Genomic DNA, 22,772 nt, shown 5'->3' with positions numbered 1-22,772 from the left:
GTGCTGGGGGACATGAGTCGGGGCCTGACCCTCAATGCTGGATGGATGCGGGTGCTGTGGGACATGAGTCGGGGCCTTACCCTCAATGATGGGTGGATGGGGGTGCTGGGGGACATGAGTCGGAGCCTGCTGGCAGGTGCCCGTCAATGCTGGATGGATGGGGATGCTGGGGGACATGAGTCAGGGCCTGCTGGCAGGTGCCCGTCAATGCTGGGTGGATGGGGGTGCTGGGGGATATGAGTCGGTCCTGACCCTCAATGCTGGGTGGATGGGGGTGCTAGCGAACATGAGTCAGGGCCTGACCCTCAATGCTGGGTGGATGGGGGTGCTGGGGGACATGAGTCAGGCCTGACCCTCAATGTTGGGTGGATGGGGTGCTGGGGGACATGAGTCGGGCCTGCTGGTAGGTGCCCGTCAATGCTGGGTGGATGGGGGTGCTGGGGGACATGAGTCGGGGCCTGCTGGCAGGTGCCCGTCAATGCTGGGTGGATGGGGGTGCTGGGGGACATGAGTCGGGGCCTGACCCTCAATGCTGGGTGGATGGGGGTACTGGGGAAATTGAGTCGGGGCCTGCTGGCAGGTGCCCGTCAATGCTGGGTGGATGAGGGTGCTGGGGAACATGAGTCAGGGCCTGACCCTCAATGCTGGGTGGATGGGGGTGCTAGGGAACATGAGTCGGGGCCTGCTGGCAGGTACCCGTCAATGCTGGGTGGATGGGGGTGCTGGGGGACATGAGTCGGGGCCTGACCCTCAATGCTGGGTGGATGGGGGTACTGGGGAAATTGAGTCGGGGCCTGCTGGCAGGTGCCCGTCAATGCTGGGTGGATGAGGGTGTTGGGGAACATGAGTCAGGGCCTGACCCTCAATGCTGGGTGGATGGGGGTGCTGGGGGACATGAGTCAGGCCTGACCCTCAATGTTGGGTGGATGGGGTGCTGGGGGACATGAGTCGGGCCTGCTGGTAGGTGCCCGTCAATGCTGGGTGGATGGGGGTGCTGGGGGACATGAGTCGGGGACTGCTGCCAGGTGCCCGTCAATGCTGGGTGGATGGGGTGCTGGGGGACATGAGTCAGGGACTGACCCTCAATGCTGAGTGGATGGGGGTGCTGGGGGACATAAGTCGGGGCCTGCTGGCAGGTGCCCGTCAATGCTGGGTGGATGGGGGTGCTGGGGGACATGAGTCGGGGCCTGACCCTAAATGCTGGGTGGATGCGGGTGCTGTGGGACATGAGTCGGGGCCTTACCCTCAATGATGGTGAATGGGGGTGCTTGGGGACATGAGTCGGGGCCTGCTGGCAGGTGCCCGTCAATGCTGGGTGGATGGGGATGCTGGGGGACATGAGTCGGGGCCTGCTGGCAGGTGCCCATCAATGCTGGGTGGATGGGGTGCTGGGGGACATGAGTCATGGCCTGACCCTCAATGCTGGGTGGATGGGGGTGCTGGGGGACATGAGTCGGGCCTGACCCTCAATGTTGGGTGGATGGGGTGCTGGGGGACATGAGTCGGGCCTGCTGGCAGGTGCCCGTCAATGCTGGGTGGATGGGGGTGCTGGGGGACATGAGACGGGGCCTGCTGCCAGGTGCCCGTCAATGCTGGGTGGATGGGGTGCTGGGGGACATGAGCCAGGGCCTGACCCTCAATGCTGGGTGGATGGGGCTGCTGGGGGACATAAGTCGGGGCCTGCTGGTAGGTGCCCGTCAATTCTGGGTGGATGGGGGTGCTGGGGGACATGAGTCGGGGCCTGACCCTCAATGCTGGGTGGATGCAGGTGCTGGGGGACATGAGTCGGGGCCTTACCCTCAATGATGGGTGGATGGGAGTGCTGGTGGACATGAGTCAGAGCCTGCTGGCAGGTGCCCATCAATGCTGGGTGGATGGGGATGCTGGGGGACATGAGTCGGGGCCTGCTGGCAGGTGCCCGTCAATGCTGGGTGGATGGGGGTGCTGGGGGACATGAGTCGGGCCTGACCCTCAATGCTGGGTGGATGGGGGTGCTGGGGAACATGAGTCGGGGCCTGCTGGCAGGTGCCCGTCAATGCTGGGTGGATGGCTGTGCTGGGGGACATGAGTCGGGCCTGACCCTCAATGCTGGGTGGATGGGGGTGCTGGGGAACATGAGTCAGGGCCTGCTGGCAGGTGCCCGTCAATGCTGGGTGGATGGGGGTGCTGGGGGATATGAGTCGGTCCTGGCCCTCAATGCTGGGTGGATGGGGGTGCTAGCGAACATGAGTCAGGGCCTGACCCTCAATGCTGGGTGGATGGGGCTGCTGGGGGACATGAGTCAGGCCTGACCCTCAATGTTGGGTGGATGGGGTGCTGGGGGACATGAGTCGGGCCTGCTGGTAGGTGCCCGTCAATGCTGGGTGGATGGGGGTGCTGGGGGACATGAGTCGGGGCCTGCTGGCAGGTGCCCGTCAATGCTGGGTGGATGGGGGTGCTGGGGGACATGAGTCGGGGCCTGACCCTCAATGCTGGGTGGATGGGGGTACTGGGGAAATTGAGTCGGGGCCTGCTGGCAGGTGCCCGTCAATGCTGGGTGGATGAGGGTGCTGGGGAACATGAGTCAGGGCCTGACACTCAATGCTGGCTGGATGGGGGTGCTAGGGAACATGAGTCGGGGCCTGCTGGCAGGTACCCGTCAATGCTGGGTGGATGGGGGTGCTGGGGGACATGAGTCGGGGCCTGACCCTCAATGCTGGGTGGATGGGGTACTGGGGAAATTGAGTCGGGGCCTGCTGGCAGGTGCCCGTCAATGCTGGGTGGATGAGGGTACTGGGGAACATGAGTCAGGGCCTGACCCTCAATGCTGGGTGGATGGGGGTGCTGGGGGACATGAGTCAGGCCTGACCCTCAATGTTGGGTGGATGGGGTGCTGGGGGACATGAGTCGGGCCTGCTGGTAGGTGCCCGTCAATGCTGGGTGGATGGGGGTGCTGGGGGACATGAGTCGGGGACTGCTGCCAGGTGCCCGTCAATGCTGGGTGGATGGGGTGCTGGGGGACATGAGTCAGGGACTGACCCTCAATGCTGAGTGGATGGGGGTGCTGGGGGACATAAGTCGGGGCCTGCTGGCAGGTGCCCGTCAATGCTGGGTGGATGGGGGTGCTGGGGGACATGAGTCGGGGCCTGACCCTCAATGCTGGGTGGATGCGGGTGCTGTGGGACATGAGTCGGGGCCTTACCCTCAATGATGGTGAATGGGGGTGCTGGGGGACATGAGTCGGGGCCTGCTGGCAGGTGCCCGTCAATGCTGGGTGGATGGGGATGCTGGGGGACATGAGTCGGGGCCTGCTGGCAGGTGCCCGTCAATGCTGGGTGGATGGGGTGCTGGGGGACATGAGTCATGGCCTGACCCTCAATGCTGGGTGGATGGGGGTGCTGGGGGACATGAGTCGGGCCTGACCCTCAATGTTGGGTGGATGGGGTGCTGGGGGACATGAGTCGGGCCTGCTGGCAGGTGCCCGTCAATGCTGGGTGGATGGGGGTGCTGGGGGACATGAGACGGGGCCTGCTGCCAGGTGCCCGTCAATGCTGGGTGGATGGGGTGCTGGGGGACATGAGCCAGGGCCTGACCCTCAATGCTGGGTGGATGGGGCTGCTGGGGGACATAAGTCGGGGCCTGCTGGTAGGTGCCCGTCAATTCTGGGTGGATGGGGGTGCTGGGGGACATGAGTCGGGGCCTGACCCTCAATGCTGGGTGGATGCAGGTGCTGGGGGACATGAGTCGGGGCCTTACCCTCAATGATGGGTGGATGGGAGTGCTGGTGGACATGAGTCAGAGCCTGCTGGCAGGTGCCCATCAATGCTGGGTGGATGGGGATGCTGGGGGACATGAGTCGGGGCCTGCTGGCAGGTGCCCGTCAATGCTGGGTGGATGGGGGTGCTGGGGGACATGAGTCGGGCCTGACCCTCAATGCTGGGTGGATGGGGGTGCTGGGGAACATGAGTCGGGGCCTGCTGGCAGGTGCCCGTCAATGCTGGGTGGATGGCTGTGCTGGGGGACATGAGTCGGGGCCTGACCCTCAATGCTGGGTGGATGGGGGTACTGGGGAACTTGAGTCGGGGCCTGCTGGCAGGTGCCCGTCAATGCTGGGTGGATGGGGGTTCTGGGGAACATGAGTCGGGGCCTGCTGGCAGGTGCCTGTCAATGCTGGGTGGATGGGGTGCTGGGGGACATGAGTTGGGGCCTGACGGCAGGTGCCCATCAATGCTGGGTGGATGGGGGTGCTGGGGGACATGAGTTGGGTCCTGGCCCTCAATGCTGGGTGGATGGGGGTGCTGGGGGACATGAGTCAGGGCCTGACCCTCAATGCTGGGTGGATGGGGGTACTGGGGGACATGAGTCGGGGCCTGACCCTCAATGTTGGGTGGATGGGGTGCTGGGGGACATGAGTTGGGCCTGCTGGCAGGTGCACGTCAATGCTGGGTGGATGGGGGTGCTGGGGGACATGAGTCGGGCCTGCTGCCAGGTGCCCGTCAATGCTGGGTGGATGGGGTGCTGGGGGACATGAGTCAGGGCCTGACCCTCAATGCTGGGTGGATGGGGGTGCTGGGGGACATAAGTCGGGGCCTGCTGGCAGGTGCCCGTCAATGCTGGGTGGATAGGGGTGCTGGGGGACATGAATCGGGGCCTGACCCTCAATGCTGGGTGGATGCGGGTGCTGTGGGACATGAGTCGGGGCCTGCTGGCAGGTACCCATCAATACTGGGTGGATGGGGGTGCTGGGGGACATGAGTCGAGGCCTGACCCTCAATGCTGTGTGGATGGGGGTTCTGGGGACATGAATCTGGGCCTGCTGGCAGGTGCCCGACAATGCTGGGTGGATGGGGATGCTGGGGGACATGAGTCGGGGCCTGACCCTCAATGATGGGTGGATGGGGGTGCTGGGGGACATGAGTCGGAGCCTGCTGGCAGGTGCCCGTCAATGCTGGGTGGATGGGGATGCTGGGGGACATGAGTCGGCGCCTGACCCTCAATGCTGGGTGGATGGGGCTGCTGGGGGACATGAGTCGGGGCCTGCTGGCAGGTGCCCATCAATACTGGGTGGATGGGGGTGCTGGGGGACATGAGTGGAGGCCTGACCCTCAATGCTGGGGGTGGATGGGGGTGCTGGGGACATGAATCTGGGCCTGCAGGCAGGTGCCCGTCAATGCTGGGTGGATGGGGATGCTGGGGGACATGAGTCGGGGCCTGACAGCAGGTGCCCGTCAATGCTGGGTGGATGGGGGTGCTGGGGGACATGAGTCGGGGCCTGACCCTCAATGCTGGGTGGATGGGGGTGCTGGGGAACATGAGTCGGGGCCTGCTGGCAGGTGCCCGTCAATGCTGGGTGGATGGGGTGCTGGGGGACATGAGTTGGGGCCTGACGGCAGGTGCCCGTCAATGCTGGGTGGATGGGGGTGCTGGGGGACATGAGTCGGGTCTTGGCCCTCAATGCTGGGTGGATGGGGGTGCTGGGGGACATGAGTCAGGGCCTGACCCTCAATGCTGGGTGGATGGAGGTGCTGGGGGACATGAGTCTGGGCCTGACCCTCAATGTTGGGTGGATGGGGTGCTGGGGGACATGAGTCGGGCCTGCTGGCAGGTGCCCGTCAATGCTGGGTGGATGGGGGTGCTGGGGGACATGAGTCAGGGCCTGACCCTCAATGCTGGGTGGATGGGGGTGCTGGGGGACATAAGTCGGGGCCTGCTGGCAGGTGCCCGTCAATGCTGGGTGGATGGGGGTGCTGGGGGACATGAGTCGGGGCCTGACCCGCAATGCTGGGTGGATGCGGGTGCTGTGGGACATGAGTCGGGGCCTTACCCTCAATGATGGGTGGATGGGGGTGCTGGGGGACATGAGTCGGAGCCTGCTGGCAGGTGCCCGGCAATGCTGGGTGGATGGGGATGCTGGGGGATATGAGTCGGGCCTGACCCTCAATGCTGGGTGGATGGGGGTGCTGGGGAACATGAGTCGGGGCCTGCTGGCAGGTGGCCGTCAATGCTGGGTGGATGGGGGTACTGGGGGACATGAGTCGGGCCTGACCCTCAATGCTGGGTGGATGGGGGTACTGGGGAACTTGAGTCGGGGCCTGCTGGCAGGTGCCCGTCAATGCTGGGTGGATGGGGGTGCTGGGGAACATGAGTCGGGGCCTGCTGGCAGGTGCCCGTCAATGCTGGGCGGATGGGGTGCTGGGGGACATGAGTTGGGGTCTGACGGCAGGTGTCCGTCAATGCTGGGTGGATGGGGGTGCTGGGGGACATGAGTCGGGTCCTGGCCCTCAATGCTGGGTGGATGGGGGTGCTGGGGGACATGAGTCAGGGCCTGACCCTCAATGCTGGGTGGATGGGGGTGCTGGGGGACATGAGTCGGGCCTGACCCTCAATGTTGGGTGGATGGGGTGCTGGGGGACATGAGTCGGGCCTGCTGGTAGGTGCCCGTCAATGCTGGGTGGATGGGGGTGCTGGGGGACATGAGTCGGGGCCTGCTGTCAGGTGCCCGTCAATGCTGGGTGGATGGGGTGCTGGGGGACATGAGTCAGGGACTGACCCTCAATGCTGGGTGGATGGGGGTGCTGGGGGACATAAGTCGGGGCCTGCTGGCAGGTGCCCGTCAATGCTGGGTGGATGGGGGTGCTGGGGGACATGAGTCGGGGCCTGACCCTCAATGCTGGGTGGATGCGGGTGCTGTGGGACATGAGTCGGGGCCTTACCCTCGATGATGGTAGATGGGGGTGCTGGGGGACATGAGTCAGAGCCTGTTGGCAGGTGCACGTCAATGCTGGGTGGATGGGGATGCTGGGGGACATGAGTCGGGGCCTGCTGGCAGGTGCCCGTCAATGCTGGGTGGATGGGGGTGCTGGGGGACATGAGTCGGGCCTGACCCTCAATGCTGGGTGGATGGGGGTGCTGGGGAACATGAGTCGGGGCCTGCTGGCAGGTGCCCGTCAATGCTGGGTGGATGGGGGTGCTGGGGGACATGAGTCGGGGCCTGACCCTCAATGCTGGGTGGATGGGGGTACTGGGGAACGTGAGTCAGGGCCTGCTGGCAGGTGCCCGTCAATGCTGGGTGGATGGGGGTGCTGGGAAAATGAGTCGGGGCCTGCTGGCAGGTGCCCATCAATGCTGGGTGGATGGGGGTGCTGGGAGACATGAGTCGGGGCCTGCTGCAGGTGCCTGTCAATGCTGGGTGGATGGGGGTGCTGCGGAAAATGAGTCGGGGCCTGCTGGCAGGTGCCCATCAATGCTGGGTGGATGGGGGTGCTGGGGGACATGAGTCGGGGCCTGACGGCAGGTGCCCATCAATGCTGAGTGGATGGGGGTTCTGCGGGACATGAGTCGGGGCCTGACCCTCAATGCTGGATGGATGGAGGTGCTGGGGAACATGAGTCGGGGCCTGCTGGCAGGTCCCGTCAATGCTGGGTGGATGGGGGTGCTGGGGAACATGAGTCGGGCCTGCTGGCAGGTTCCCGTCAATGCTGGGTGGATGGGGGTGCTGGGGGACATGAGTCTGGGCCTGCTGGCAGGTGCCCATCAATGCTGGGTGGATGGGGGTGCTGGGGGACATGAGTCGGGGCCTGACGGCAGGTGCCCATCAATGCTGAGTGGATGGGGGTTCTGCGGGACATGAGTCGGGGCCTGACCCTCAATGCTGGATGGATGGAGGTGCTGGGGAACATGAGTCGGGGCCTGCTGGCAGGTGCCCATCAATGCTGGGTGGATGGGGGTGCTGGGGGACATGAGTCGGGGCCTGACGGCAGGTGCCCATCAATGCTGAGTGGATGGGGGTTCTGCGGGACATGAGTCGGGGCCTGACCCTCAATGCTGGATGGATGGAGGTGCTGGGGAACATGAGTCGGGGCCTGCTGGCAGGTGCCGTCAATGCTGGGTGGATGGGGGTGCTGGGGAACATGAGTCGGGCCTGCTGGCAGGTTCCCGTCAATGCTGGGTGGATGGGGGTGCTGGGGGACATGAGTCTGGGCCTGCTGGCAGGTGCCCGTCAATGCTGGGTGGATGGGGGTGCTGGGGTACATGAGTCAGGGCCTGACGGCAGGTGCCCGTCAATGCTGGGTGGATGGGGGTGCTGGAGGACATGAGTCGGGGCCTGACCCTCAATACTGGGTAGATGGGGGTTCTGGGGGACATGAGCTGGTGCCTGACCCTGAATGCTGGGTGGATGGGGGTGCTGGGGGACATGAGTTGGGGCCTGACCCTCAATGCTGGGTGGATGGGGGTGCTGGGGGACATGAGTCGGGGCCTGACCCTCAATTCTGAGTGGATCGGGGTGCTGGGGGACATGTGTCGGTGCTCAGTTGTGTGTGGTAACATGTGGGTTGGCTGGGGGGCTTCACCAGGGTGGATGGGCTGCGTGTGGGGCATGGACAGGGATGCAGTGTGTTCCCCTGTGTTGTGGTCTGCCTGCAGGCCCTGGGGAGGGGGGAGAGGGCACACCTGGGAGGACACACACTAACAATTTGTTGGGGCACCCCCGAAATACACGTACCGTGCTCGCACAGGGCCAATCGCGTGTGATTCTCCCTGCGCACCCCCGTAATACACATACCCCGCTCGCACAAGGCCAATCACGGGTGAAACTTCCCACGCACCCCCGAAATACATGTAGCACGCTCGCACAGGGCCAATCACAGGTGATTCTCCCTGCGCACCCCTGTAATACACGTACCACGCTCGCACAAGGCCAATCGCGGGTGAAACTTCCCGCGCACCTCCGATACACGTAGCCCACTCGCACAAGGCCAATCGTGGGTAAAACTTCCCGCACACACCCGAAATACACATAGCATGCTCGCACAGGGCCAATCGCGGGTGATTATCCCCGTGCAGCCCATAATACACGTAGCCCGCTCGCACAAGGCCAATCGTGGGTAAAACTTCCCACACACCCCCGAAATACACGTAGCACGCTCGCACAGGGCCAATCGCGTGTGATTCTCCCCGCGCACCCCTGTAATACACATACCCCGCTCACATTCGTGGTTGGGGGGGCTGTATGCTGGTCCACTAGCCTGTGCGCCATGTACGGGATTTGTGCACTGTTCATGGCGCACAGGGAGGGGTTGGGGCGTAACTGGCACTGCTGCAGGGTCGCTGCGCCACTCTGCGCCACGACTGGTTATGGATGTTTGAATCCATGAATACGCTGTGCGTGGAAATAGATTTTGGCACATGCCGCTGGCGCTGACTGCTGCACGCGCACACTGTGCGCCAGTCGTATGCGCCACTTGTGCGCTGAATTCTATGAATTACCCCCATTTTGTTTCTCTTTTGAATTCCGGTATTTTTTACCAATTGCAAACAGCACCTTACAGGACAATGCAATGGGGATAATTTGTATCTCCCTAACTTTTTTTTATCTTTGGGCTGTTTGGTTACTTTTATATGTGACTGAAGACAAGCTATTGGCAGCGGTTACATTTTTTAAATGGTTGTTTTATATTTATTGTGCACCTTCGCCTCTGCCACATCCGGCTACTCAATGTGGCTAATGCATAAAATGGCCATGCCACAAGATGTGTGCTTGTTCTTTGGCCACATTGTAGAGAGCCCTTCTTCCTGCAATCCTGGTCAAGAAATATCATATGAGGTCACTTGACCAGGACAATTGCTGCTTTCCTGCGGTAGTGAGCTTTTTTGTATGTGTGCCACAGAAAGGAGTCTGGGACTGTCTAGTCCCAGTCCACATCATTGGTGCCAGAAAGTCTGCTGCTTAGGCATGTGAACCCTGTAGTTGTTCCTGATTGGACAATTGCTGTTTGAATGGTCTAGATCTTTACCATTAATGAGTATGGTCTTGCTTCCAACTCCAGAAATGGATAAGAGGAGACCTGCAGCCATTCTTCAGCTCTGCATTGGAGCCAAGAATCCTACGACAAATAGCAGGCTCCTGATGACCCGAGGACGTCTTCTGCAGTGGACAAGAATTCCCTCCAGTGACCGGCCCGGTGAACCCCTGATCCTCTGCATGATCCCAGAAGACCCTTATTGGTGCTTTGAACATTGGACTAGTGGGACCAACTAATCTCGAGGCCTATTCTAGGATGCATGCCCCAAGAGTCTTTGGAAGTGTCTCCGGACTGCCCCGTGGACTACCCATCTCCCTTGTAGGCTGCATCGTCACAGACGTCACCTTTCTGCGTTCAAGCATGGAACTTTAGTGGTAGCCCGCTTGTGCCATAAATCGCCTTTTCCCAAAATGTCAACTTCCATGCATCAAGGGAATCTGTCCAGGAGCTGCTTCCTTGACTGTGACTGGAAAGACACCTTTCGTCACCAGCAAAGTGTGACCATCTGTGGAACTCGCCTCCTCCATCCCATGCAGATGCCCATGAAGTGTCCTGCATTGTGATAGTCTGCGTTTTTCATCATCTGGGTTTGCATCTTGAAGTTGCACCCGACCGGAGGCCCTTCTGAAACCTGAAACCTCTGGAGACCTCTCACCCAAGCAAAGGATGGAGGATTGTGTCCACAGTGACCCCAAGAGAGTCAGGAGAGTAAGTCAGGAGAATAAGTTCACTCCTGTTACTGTCTCCCAATGTCCTCAATATAACATTGGGTACAAATCCTATTATATCCTTGCTCCTGTACTGGAGGGCGGAGCGACCTCTGACAGGCCCATGGGATCAGAACTCACCCTCGCGTACCTTAAAACGAGATAGCTGCACCTTGAGGTGGATGGGGTGCTGGATTCACATACTCCAACACCAATAAATAGAGACAACTCAAGGATTTGGCAAAGAGACTGTAAAGTTCATCAAGTTTTATTTCATGCCATGCTGGCACAGAGCACAACCAGCGGTGTGGTCAAGTATCCGACTCAACCACCCCAGGCTCAAAACGGAGCTCCCTCTTATAGCTCTCAGAGGGAGCATTCTGCCCCCACTCTTCCTACACAAGTCTAGGCAAACTCATCGTTAAGCATTAGCTCACCGGGTAATTATTTTTTAATTGAACTAAACCTTCGAAATGAAATACAATCTGCGCACATCCTTACTTTTTCCCTGGTGCTCTGCCCAATTATGGTTGATGCAGCTGGACCCTTCAGATACATTTCCAGACAAGGCCTAATTAAAAGTCTGGTTTCTGCCCATTCGTCAAATTTCTGACAACATGGTAGCCTTGAATGTTTTAACTTCATAATTAGCTCACAATACACTCTGAAGCTTTGCTTCATTTCTCACATTTTAGCCACATTTTCAGTTACATGCAATTTCAGTAAAAGGCATTGGTCAGAGCTCTTTTCTGTCTGTGTACAGAAAACCTTATTTATCCTTTCTGTGCCTTTCCACCTTACCACATCATGATAATGACATTTTTGACCTTAGAAACACGACTCCCTTTTGACTACGAGTATATACTATCATTATAAATACCATTTTCACATAATTACAACACCAAATTAGTCCATACGAATTTCTCTACTTCGTTTTAAGTGGGGGGCTGCCCTTCACTGCATTCAGTTGTTGATTCCCTATCTTTATTTCAGCTCCTGCAGTACACTCCCTCTTTACTTACCTTTGGTCATCGAACCTGGGTCAAGTGTCCCAACGATGGGCTAGTCGTTGGATACATTTGTATTCCATTTTTAAATAGTTTTAAACATATTTGAAATTACCACCACAGCCTGTTTCATCCTTTTAGAGAATACCTTTCCTGGCGAAACCTGTGTTGGAGCCAATGATCTTTGTGGACTAGGCCTCACATCTTAGGGCTGGAATTCTTAAGTAAAGGGAATTGTGCTTGGGATTGGCTCTAATCATTTTACTTGAATCTGAGTACTTACCTGTTTCACCTGGTTAGTTATGGATTGATGCATTTGAAAGTAAACCTACTGGTTAATGTTTGTATTTGTGAAAATATACTGGCTAGTTTAATTTCTTAGTGCGTTCTGAAAGGTATAATAAATAACTCTAGACCACTCTCACTCACTCCTGAGACTAAGCCTTGACTGCTCTTCCATGTACCTTGATTTATGTTTTGGCTACAGCTCCCAGAGCTCCCTGTTACCTACGGTGTCCTCCTAACATCTTGCCCCACAGAGTTGATTTTAGAAATCCATCGTAACACAAGATAACGTGCCTTCCAATAATGTAGCATGTTTCTCCACTTCATTTGTTGCCTGCTATCTGTAAAAGATTGACTTCTATGAAAACTAGGCAAACCCTAGCTTTTTTGATTTTATTAATAACAAAATGATTTTGATACAAGGAACTCATCTCAGAAAGGTTGGTTTGGTAATAAAGGTCCCCCTTTCATCAATCTCATTACCAAAAGCAAAGTACACTACCTTGCCCAGCTGCATCAGTATCCTGATTTACAGTGCCTGCTCCCCAGTGGCACAGTGCAGGTTCAGTGGCCTCAGGGGCACTCTTTAACAGCTTATGTGACCGCCAAGTCCCTGCATTGAAGAGTCTGCATTTAAATATGCATCTCAGTTCCAAAACCACCTAAATATGATAAACTATCAACCTGGTGGCAGGATAGTCTGAAAATATAACCTGTATGTAGGTTTTGATATGGTAGCTAATGGTTAGCATAATTACTAAAAGACACATCTGATGTGCAACATATGAGTGTCAACCCTGTGAGCTCGGACTTGCTAGGAGAGGCAATGTGGATTCCGGGCACTTGTCTGTCTGCATTCCTGTGAATGGGACAAAGTACAGGAGTCCTGCTATGGTTCACAAACTGGGAAGTTGGGTAACTCCTCCCTTGGTAGGCATGTGATGGTACAGCTGGAGATGGTCTGAGAGACTGGCATCAATGTGGCAATTCTGTAACAAAGGCCTTTATCACAATAGGGTGTTGCACAGCAAACGGCCTTTGGTGTGCAGGTCTAGAGAAGGGGGTGGTTTAGAAAGGCAGATAGACAGAGCACAATGAAGAAAGGATTACTCCATATTGTTTTTCTGTTTGCTTCCATTTCCTTTCTATCTCCCCACTTCCTACACAGAAAAGCACTTAGGGTGTGATGCAACAAGGCACAAGTCATGTGTTAGCATAACAAGGATTGAACCCCATAAAGCAAGCTTGCTTTTAACCAATCCCATGTTGCTTGCTGATTTAGTAAAGAAGGGGACCCTCCTCTTTCTTTGATTCAGTTGGAATACAAGAAGAATTAATTTAGATCTGTTTTGGGAGATTTCATCTTTACAAAGTCCTCAGCCAGTGAGGTGAAGAAGCCCTGATCCGAGGTAGAGGGAATCTCTCCTCCTTCCCATACCAAGGGCACATTGGTGGTGAACTGCTGCTGGAGCAAGACCTGCCTCACTGCCTGCTTCTCTGGTACCCAGGACCTCACTAGAGATGAAGGGCCACTACAGGTATTAGCCATCCTCTCAAGGTTGTGAGACAGAGAACAAGGATTCATCTTGTTCCAGTGCCCCTGGATTAGGATTCACAGCAACTGAAGGAGCTGGTTTCCTGCATTATACCATGTTCAACCACTATTGAACCTCGTCAACTGCATTCCAGTTCATTAGAACCAGCAGAACCCTTGGTGCTGCCTTTGGATTTCTGCAAATGTCTTTGAAGTGCTGTTGCTGCTCTTCAAACCATTTAGCTACTGCACCACAACAGCTGAGTGCATTTGTTGCCCCAGCTCATACAAAGAATTTGCTGCTGCAGAAGCCTTTGAACCACCTTGTCTAGAACCGCTCCTTAAACCATCAGCATCTCCGTCACAGGCCCACGCTCGAACCCCAAGCTCACCCTGGTGACCTCATCAACCTGTCTCCCTCAAACGACGCTTTGAACCATAGCAAGCTTCATCGCAAACCTGTCTGGATGCCTGCTCCCTGCTGGATCACCATGACTCACCACATATCGAACCTGGTCTGACTCGCAAAATGATAAGGCGCCTAGCTCCACACTGTTGAACCACTAAGAACTAATAATCTCTTAGTGCGGGGATAATTGGGTTTTTTGATGCAGAGAAATCGTTTGATAAGGTTAATTGGAGGTTTTTGGAATGCACTTTATTAAAAATGGAATTTGGACCAACCTTTATGACAATGATTAAGTGTACTCATTATGAGGTTAAAGCAAGGGTGACTATAAATGGTTTAATATCGGAGTCTTTGGGCCTCATTAGGAGTTTGGCGTTAACCCTTAAATCCGGCAGTCGCGCTATTACCACCGGGTTTAAGGGTCCGCCAAATCAGGGCTTCGGCGGATTTTTCCCCAGCTCTGAGCTGGGGGGAAATCCTCTAAAAATTCGCACTATTACTGCCAGCGGAGTGCCAAATTCCCCATTGAGCCCAATGGGGAATGGGGCATTCCCGAATGGGCTCTGTGGGGAATGGGGAATTCCATTACCGCCAAACCCGTGATCCGGTGCTAATAGCGCCGGGGGGTTTGGCAGTAGGGCTAATACTGCCGGCGGTAATACCGCCGGCGTTAACGCCCAAATCATGATGAGGCCCTTTCTCTTTATCCAAGGGCACAAGGCAAGGGTGCCCTTTATCACCTTTTTTGTTTGATTTAGCACTTGAGCCTTTGGCGGCTTATATTAGGCAATGTGGAAAAATTAAAGGCTTGTGTGTTGGAGGTGTGGAAGTTAAAGAATTGTTTTATGCAGATGATATGCTGGTTCGGTTGTCTAATCCTGAACAATGTGGATTGGTTCTGAAACGGATGTTTGAAGAAGTGGGTGAGATTTCGGGCCATAAAATAAACTGGGATAAGACTGAGATATTCCCGTTGTCTAATGAGTGTAGTAAGGATATTTTGAAGGTATGAAAATGCAAATGGTCCCCTGAGTATGTTCAATATCTTGGTGTGTATATCATTGGTGATTTGAGGAAAGTTATGCAATATAATATTGATAAACTAGTGGATAAAATTATATATCCAATAAGACAATGGTAAAGACTTCATTTACCATTATGGGCAAAGATAAATACGATAAAGATGATTTTATTACCAAAAGTGTTATACATAATCCAGTCGATTCCGTTATTGATTTCCAAAAAACAGATTTTGCAAATTGAAAATGGGGGTTCGGTAAGAAGCCGTGGATCCCTAGATTCATGCTGATGCAAAGTGTGGATGAAGGATGTTTTGGATATCCTGACTTATATAAGTACTGTAAGGTGTTCCTGCTCAAGAAGGGTACTCATTATTATATGAATGATGACTTCGCTGGTGCTATATGGCTACGCATGGAGAGAGGGGTTTGTAATATGTATCGTTTAAATAGCCTTTATACCATGGGCAATATGTCGGTTAATAGATTAAAGTTGAAGTCTATAGTGGCAACCAGGCAAACCTTGCACAGGTGGTTTGGAGAGAATAGCCAATCATATGGTTTTAGTGAAGATGCTTCTCTTTGGCACAATGAGGTTTTACAATTAAACGATAGATGTTTTATTTGGCAAAATTGGGTTCAGAAGGGGGTTTTGACACTAGGTGATATATTGGATGGTGATGATCTTTTGGCATTTGGGGACATACAGAGGAAATATGGGTTGCATGAAAGAGAAAGACAAAAATATGAAGACCTGAGCTCCCTGATCTATCTTAGGAAAAGGATGATTGGCAATTCATTGGGAATCAAACCAGCACTGTGTCAATTGCTTACAGGACAGGAATATTCTGTGCGTACATATATGACCTTTATGCAATTGGAAGATAAACATGTTGCAGCGTGGGATAAATTGAGAATGGTGTGGTCGGATGATCTAAATATGTATTTTACGGACAGGTAATGGAAGGATATTCTTAGGGTAAGGGCCAATGTGGGTACGTATTTGAACTTGCGTCTGAATAGACAGAAGGTGGTGGGTAAGGTGTACTGGACACCAGTTAAAATGTATAAACTGGGGTTACAAACTGATAATCTATATTGGGGATGTGGAAATGATGCTGGTACCCTTATGCATCTTCTATGGGATTGCTCTAGAGTTCGGACTTTCTAGACTGATGTGATTGATAGAATTGATTTAATTTTGGATGTAGCTTTACAGAGATCGGGTGGGAACATTATCTTATTTCTACATCGAGGTAGGTGTAGGTGTTATTTGAAATATAGTGGTTGGATAAATAAGGCTTTATTGGTGGCCATAAGATTGATCCTTCGAGTTTGGAAACTAGGAAGAAGCCTACAGTTGAAGATTGATTAGTTGATTTGCGCACCTTATCGAATTTTGAAAAGTTCTCATTTAGAGTGAAAGACAAGGAAGAGGTGTATAATCTGTTTTGGGGTCCATTCAATGCCTTGTATGATTGACTATATCGGCTGCGGATTAGTATGAGGAGTGGGTAGAAATGGGGTAGTGGGAAAAGGAAGAGGAAAGGAAAAGAGATAGGGAAGGGGAAAAGAAGAGGGGGAAAGATAATTATTTTTTATATTTGGTGTTTGTGTGTGTGTTCTATGTTAAATGTGTTCATTGACTGTTGTATTTTGCTCTTTTATTGTTTACAAAAATGAAAAGTATGTTGGAGGGATCATTTGATTATGCTGTTTGTTTATTGATATGTTCTTTAATTGAATAATTTTGATTTGTGTTCTCTGGTTCACTATTCCTTTCTGTATTTGATTCTTCTGTGATTTAATTTAATGACATACTAATAAAGAGATTTAAAAAAAATAAAGAAAATGTAAAAAGTATCCGACGAAAGGCAAGAAATGTGATGATGTTTTCAAATCTAGTGCTTAATATTAGGTTGTTTAAAAGATGTACATTTTTGCCCAATTTGACAGGAACATTTCAAAAGGGCATCATTGGTCCAAGCAATAGCCATTATCAAAGTGTTCATAAGGATCATAATTAAATCTAAGTTCAAATCTAAATGATTACCAGCTTTATGATTAGGACTAGTGGAGCATTGTTTAAAAACTAAAATATCTTATACAGTTGCACATTCCTTTACCAATAGGAAGTGGAGAGTGCATTTGATAAACCACCAAAGCCGTTGATGACAGCTGAGCGATCAAAGAAAAAAACACAGATATAGTGAAGATTTTATTTTTAAAAGAACATTTAAAAAATTGAAATTGATTAATTCTTCCATTATTATATATTGTATCTTTTTAAAATGTTACAATGCTCATTTCTCATAATCACCTATAGCATTTATTAGCATCTATAGCATTTATTGAAGCATTTATTGAAGTCATAATAAGAACAAAACCTAGAATAATCATTTCATTTATTTTCTCACAGACATTTATCATTCGGAGATGAACAGTCAGGTGTACTGATATTCTATTCTTTCAAAATATCCCAATGGGAAAGAAATGAAGGGGACAAATCGTGCTAAAGAGTGTCTCTGCCTGATTTGCATAAAACAAAGAGCATTTTGGGAACTTACAAATGGCACAGATCTTTATTTGACAAAAGAGTTGTATGCTTGAATCACTAAGTACATAATGGACACTGGGTTTGGCGCTCATTTAGTTTTGCACAGCACTCACCCTAATATTCCATTGTTCCTAACCATGAACAATATGTACTGATTGCAAAGGTTACAGTAGGCAGATGTGAAGATAAAATGAATACTCTTTTCCTTCTGTCTGGTGATAATGTTTCCTCCGCCCTCACAGAATCTTTGTAGTGGAAGGACTGAGAGGGAAGCTGAGGTACCTGGTAAGGATACCTGTGCACTTGCACAATGTGCCTATTGCCTTTAATGATTCATGTTAGATTGTCCCCGTTCATCAACACTACACTATTGTGATGATAATATTGTTTGCCAGCTTAATGGCACACAATTTCTCGACTGTGGAAGAATGAAGAGCCGAGTCATACTTTCCATAGTACAACCCTATGACTACAGGTCGGCCAGAGATCGAACCTATGACTGCAGGTCAGTCATAGATATCAAAAGAGAGCATTAGAAATTAACACTGTAACATTTTAAAAAAGAGCCAGTTTACAATGTTAGTAGAACTACATTACTTTTTTAATAGCCTCTTTTGTCAAAAATACATACCATTTTGCTTGTCAATATATCTTTACTTCTTGGAAATGGTCAAGCTCAGATTAAATCCAATTTTATGTTTGTGAACATCGAAGTAATGTTCATTTTGTGCTTTGGCGACTCAACTCATGAATTTATTACAGTATACACATACACAAATAACACACACACACACACTTGTAGGCCCTTCAGCCTTGTCCGCTGATCCCTTATAGAGTGTGTCAGAACTCCAGAGAGAGAGAGAGAGAGAGAGAGAGAGAGAGAGAGAGAGAGAAAGAGAGAGAGAGAGAGAGAGAGAGAGAGAGAGAGAGAGAGAGAGAGAGAAAGAGAAAATGCTAAATATCTTGTTTGTTAAAATTTAACTGAAAGTAACCGTAATCGCAACTCGTGCCTGGAACGCCCCCGACACGCCACACGCAAAGCATAAACAGCCATAACAGATACTTTTGGGTGCTCCCCCGGGCGCGAATACATGAACTCCACAAACAGTGCGTGGGGTCCCACACAAGCAGGCCTGCATCTCAGGGACCCTGTGCAAGGTCCTTCTTAACTGTTGCCGGCACCCTGACAAAATGCGTATAAAAAATCGCAACTCGGTCTAAACTCAGAAAATCTGCGTGCAAGCCCTTGTAAACTGTTCCTGCACCCTGCATACGCGCACCCCTAAGTTAGATCGGAACCCCGGTTGTTGTTGGCCATCTCTGTGTAGTGTTCCACACTGTTGTGCAGCATCCTTCATGCATTGATCTACTCCCCTCATTTCTTTTGTGGTGTCCTCAATCATTGGTTGCACCTGTCTGTCACAGTCACTGGTTGTTTTCCACATGCTGACAGCTATCTGTGAGTAGCATCCTTCATGCTTTGAAATCCTCACCTAACTCAGTTTTTTGATATCGTCAATGGTTCATCAATTATCTGCATCAACTCTCTATGCAGAATGTAAAATCAAAGGGGCAGAGGTTGACCATGGACCCTGTGAGGGCACGATCATCACTAGGTCAAACAACTTGGTGTATACTCTGGCCTTAGCGACTACTGATCGACTCAGACAATTCTGTTCCCTGCCCACCTCAGTAAATTGGTAATCCCCCAAAATAACGAATACAAAAACAATGAGGTAAAAAATAGCTAATATTATTTGGTCGAATTTTTTTATGTATTTGCAACTTTTTGCACAATAAATAGAGGGGGGTTGGGTTAGGATATAAACATGGTGGAGGTTATGGATTGGTGTTGGGTTCCCCCACATTAAAAAAAATAAAAAAGTGCAAAAAAACGAAAAAGGATTTTCGTTGTTTTGGTCCTCTTTGTTTATTTTGGCATTTCAACATAGAACCAGTAAAACCTTCTACCTGCGTGTCGTATTTTCTGTGCATTGTCCACATGTTGTTTGCTGTATGTAAGTAGTCTACTCTGAGGTTCGATCTATTCACGTCTCCCCTCCTGTCCGTTGTGAGATGCCTGGTGCACTGGTTCTGCAATCCAGTTCCTTTCTTCATTGATGTTTGTGGCAACCGTGGAACTTTGTGTTCATGACATTCTCTTGATACCTCAATGTTTATGTTTGGTGCGGTGGCTGGTCTGATGACGGCCATCCGTTGTGATCCCTCATGCTAAGGGGGTATTTTGTGTTAACAGGTTTCTGGCAGAAATAGTCCCAAAAATCTATTCAATACAATTAAGACCTGAATACTCATAAGTATATGTTAGGGCCTGGAGGACCTGGAAATAAGGATGCACACTGAGGTTGGATTTCAGCACGTCTTCTTGATTCACACAGTAACAGGAAACTGAAACTCAACCCTCACCCTGACCTCCTCCCTCCTCCCACGTCATGGCCCACGTGGCCCTGTCCACTTGGGCCTGTCTCTCTCTTAAAGAGACATGAGCCCTCTAACACATCCCCGGACAAATGTCCTTGCTTTCCATTCAGCATTCTTCAACCAGGCGCAGTGGCTTCCTGATGGCTTGTTGTGGATGGACGCAGGGGCCAGCACTGGAACCCGCCTCAGAACTGTCTGATATCTCTGCCAAATGTTGCGACACGGACCCAGGAGGAACCCACAGATCATCCCTGGATCCACGAGTCTATGGATCGGGAGGTGGAGGCCTTTCATCCTCTTCTTTAAGAACATGTTTAAACAATGAGCTATTCGGTCTTATCTCTTTCTCAGCGTTCACGGCGGTCCCCATCGCTCCTTTGATGGCAGTGACCTGTAGGGGCTTCGGGGCAAACCAGGAGTCAGTCTTTCTGACGGTGGCTTGCTGGACCAGCACCTCATCCCATATGTGGAATTCTTTCGATCGGGCTCCTCTTCTTTCGCCTGTCTCCACTCAAGCCCTTTCCTTCCGCTCAGTGCCTCTCCTTATGACATCTTGATCCGCTTCCGGCTGGCTCATCGGGTGTCTTACAATGCGGGTACAAACTTGATACTTCATCATCAACTCCGTAGGGGTCTTATTTGTGGCTTCGTGAGGCGTGTTGCAGTAGTCCCGTAGCAGTCGACAGAGCGCTTGATGGGAGTCTGTGCCTTCAATGCGGGCCCTCTGCAGGGTTTTCTTGATCAATGCCATGAACCTCTCTGCCAACCCACTGGCTTGCGGCCAGCGGGATGTGATTTTCGGGTGAGTAAAACCCATATGCTTTGCAAAAGCTGCAAACTCATGGTCACTGAATGGTGGACTGCTGTCCGGCTTGATGGTGTCCAGGATTCCCCACTCACTTATATAATATAGCTGCCACCTGGGCAGACGCTGTGGATGTTACCTTCTTTACAACTGGAAATCTCGAGTGTTCATCGATGAAGAGTAATAGATACTCTCTGGATTCAAAGGGGCCATAGAAGTCCACGGCGACCTTCTCCTGGGGTGTTCCGGGATCTGTGTTGGTTGTAGTGTGATCGGAGCCTCAGCACTGGCTGTACATTGGCACGCTACGCATTTTCTCACGCACCGGTCAACCATGGCATCCAAAAACGGGAATCACACATGACACCTGAGTTGTCTCTTGGTACTGTCTGCACCGCGGTAGCCCTCGTGGGCTGTCTTGATGACTTCGGATCAGACGGTCACTGGGATGACAATTCTGCACCCTCTCAGGAGAATTGTTTTGTCCTTTACAGCCAGCTCTGCGTGCACCTTGGCTAATTTCTCCAATTCATCTCTGCAATCCCCTGGATGGGTCAGCATGACACGGCGGTAGTCTTTCCATATGTTGTTCTCTATGAGGCTGAACGCCAGGGCCATGAAGGAGTCTGCAGCTGAGGCTGATGCGACTGTCTCGAGCAAAACAGCTGGGGCAAGTGCGTTCGATGTCACATAGCTGATGTACTCTGTGTCATCGGGTCTAGGCACGGGCTTGCCCGTAGGGTGTCTTGACAGATAGTCAGCGGGTTATTCTCACCTCCAGGTTGATGAATAATTTTGAAGTCATATTCCTGGAGCCTGATGTCCCATCGCTCAATTCCGGAGGGATTCTTGGTCCTGGGGTTCCCGAAGAGTGACAACAGCGCCTGGTGGTCTGTGATGAGGATGAACCTCTTCCCTATCACGAAGTTGTGGAAGTGTTTGCATGCCCATATAGCCGCCAGACTCTCTTTCTCAGCCTGCGAGTAGGCAGACTCAGGTGGGGCAAGCGCCCTGCTGGTGTAGGCCAAGATGTGTCTTGTGTGTGCGTCTATCCTATTTGTCTGTGCCAGTATGGCTCCCAGTCCCACTGGACTTGCATCCACAACAATTTCAGTGTTCCAGTCCGGGTCAAAATAGGCAAGCCTCCTGGCTTCAGCCAGAGCCTGTTTGATGGTGTCAAATGTCACTTGGCTCTCAGCTGACCATGAGAATGGGACGTCCTTCTGTAGCAGACACCTTAGCGGCTCTGTGATGGTGCCGTACTGTGGGGTATATCTGGCGCACTAGCATGGCATCCACAGAAATGATCTCACGTCAGCTGCCTGACATGGCACTTGAAGGTTGAATATAGTGGAGACTTTGTCGGGGTCGGGCGTCATGCCTTCAGCCGAGAAAATATGTCCAAAGAACTTCAGTTTGGTTTTGCTGAAGTGGCACTTGTCAATATTGAGGGTCAGCCCTACTCTTTGGACAGCAGCGCATGTTGCTTGCAGGGTGGTGTCATGCTCTTCACGCAACTTTCCAAACACAAGGATATCATCACTGTAGTTTAGCGACCCCTGCACTGGCCTGATGACCTGTCAGATGGTCTTGTGGAAGATCTCGGCCGCCGACGAGATGACGAGGTTTAGGCGTTTGTAGCAGAAGAGGTTGTCATGGGTAGCAAAGGTGGTAATGCCCCTTGATTCATGATGAAGCTACATTTGATTATACACCTGGTTGAGGTCAAGCTTGTAAAAGAGAACAGCCTTGTTGAGTTGTACAATCATGTCCTCTATTCGTGGTCTGGGGTGACGCTCTTCTGGATGGCGGTGTTGGCCATCCACATGTCCATGCAGAGTCTCAGGCAACCCCCTTCCTGTGGCATAATCACCAGTGGTGAGACCCATGGGGTCAGACCTGTGGCCGGCTCGATGATGCCATCCTCCAGGAGCTGATCAAGCTCATTTGACGCCTCAACCTGTAGATGAAAACCAACTCTCCTCAGGTGTTGGGGGACCAGCCGGACTGACAGATCACATCTTGCCTAGTCCTTTGCACAGGAGTGGGAATTTGTTCAAAAGCATGTCTTTCGTGATGGTATTCACAGGTGACTGACTGTTCCAGACTTGGTCCTTTGCCTCATTTGTAGGGGCAGTCGAGCGAATGGTGTCGCCTTCTTGGACGTGAATGTCAATGAGGCCCAAACAGGACGCTGTCCGATAGCTCAGAAGGCACCTTCCTTT

This window comes from Ambystoma mexicanum, chromosome 3q (genome assembly GCF_040938575.1).
Source record: "Ambystoma mexicanum isolate Mex_15411 chromosome 3q, UKY_AmexF1_1, whole genome shotgun sequence".
Lineage (NCBI taxonomy): Eukaryota > Metazoa > Chordata > Amphibia > Caudata > Ambystomatidae > Ambystoma > Ambystoma mexicanum.
The sequence above is the reverse complement of the archived record's forward strand: the minus strand, read 5'-3'. Positions refer to the sequence as shown.